Raw genomic sequence first — 1,802 nt, 5'->3', positions numbered from 1 at the left:
ATCCTTAAGTATTGCCACCCATGGCTTGAATTTGTTTTTCAGCTCCTTCAGCTTAAGAAACACTGAGGGAGTTGGCCCTTTTGATTTTCTGACTCAGCTCTCTGCACATTTCATTATAGTATCTTGCTTTGTTATCCCGATCTGCCTTTTCAAATTTTCTATTCAGCTCTTTGATTTCTTGATTTACTCCTTTAGCTTTGGCTTCTCGGCACTCTAATGCAATACTCAGAGTCTCATCTGACATCCATGTTGGTCTTTTCTTCTTCTTCAGCCTTTGTAATATATACTCTGTTTTTGAGTGCTACAAGTTGGAACTCGTAGCTTACCCTGACTCATAGACCCTCCACTGAATTTTTAAAGGTTGTAACTCAAACAGGAAGAGGTTGCCCATCTTTCTCCTGGGAAGCAGGTGCCTTTAAGATGGCAACACAACTCTTAACCACTAGGTCACCAGTGTACTAATTGATGTTATATGCATAAGAGAGCCTGTCAGAGTGTTACTTGTGTTTTTTCTACTTAAAGGCCTTTTGTTCCCAATACTCACTTTTTGTATTTCTCTCTAGTTCCCCACTCAGCTATCCTTCCTAAGGGAGGCTTTCTCTCTCCCAATGATTTATACCATCTTCTATCATCTCACCAAAGTATTAATTTTTCATATTTGAGTGACTTATTGATTAATATCTTTCTTTTTTAATAGGAAGGAATCCTGTACTCACAGATTCTTGATCTGTTTTTGTTGTTGTTCACCAGAAAATTTTAGCACTAAATCCAGGGTCTTAATCTACTAAAAACAAAACAACAACAAAACTAAAACCAAAGCAAATGAAAAATTCAAATTCACTACTATCTAGTCTGTTCCAGTTCACAGTAAATCACAATGTGAGGGAACTGTCCATCTTTCTGCCATGGAGCCGCTGGTAGATTTGAACTGCTGGAGATGTGCGGCCCAAAACTATGTTGTTTTCATTTAAATTCAGCTACAGTTCCACTTCACCCAAGATGATGGAGCACTTAAACTTTTTAAAGCTAATTATTCAACGGTTGAAAAAAGTTAAAATTAATTGCTTAAGGAGACTATGGAGAAAGAACGGATTTTAAAAAAAATATTTACTGAGCAAATTTTATAACATAAATTATATTTTTAAAACCCAATCTGCCCTTAAATTGAAATGATGTTGGCATTTCAGTACTTAGTCCTAAGTCTAGTTTTTGTTTGTCTTTCTTCCCACTTTTCTACATGATAATTAGCTGCTTCCTAAACAAGATGTCAGAATCTTTGACAGTGTGTAGGGTTTGGTTTTTTTTTTTGTTTTTTAAACAAACCAGAACAAAAGGCAGCACCCTGTAGAAGTGAAAGAGCTCTGAATTGTTCACATGTGATGGAGCCAGGAAGTGGTTCTACAACCCGTCATGCTAAGGAATATCACTTAGACACCTTTGACCCTGAAAGTCCAACTTTGTCATGCTGCATACAAGAATAACATCTGTCTCTTGAGATTTCTTATATTACCCAGCGGAAAACCTTGCTTTGAATAATCACAGAAATGGTTTTATTGTGTCTTTTTATGATAAATAAGAATTTGGCCATTGTTTTGACAACAGACACTTTGTTTATTAAAACAGCTTCAGTGACTAGTGTGGTTCCATGCCTCTTAACACAGACTAAAAACAACTATGAGATATCATATCACCCCAGTCAAAATAGCAAAATTTCACAGAACAGCAAGCAACAAATGCTGGCGAGGTTGTGGAGAAACTGGAACCCTGATTCACTGTTGGTGGGAGTGTAAAATGGTGCAACC

The sequence above is a fragment of the Elephantulus edwardii genome, unplaced genomic scaffold, assembly GCF_000299155.1.
Source record: "Elephantulus edwardii isolate Elephantulus edwardi_28Jun2011 unplaced genomic scaffold, EleEdw1.0 scaffold00008, whole genome shotgun sequence".
NCBI classification, from domain to species: Eukaryota; Metazoa; Chordata; class Mammalia; order Macroscelidea; family Macroscelididae; genus Elephantulus; species Elephantulus edwardii.
This window is presented reverse-complemented; position numbering follows the sequence as displayed.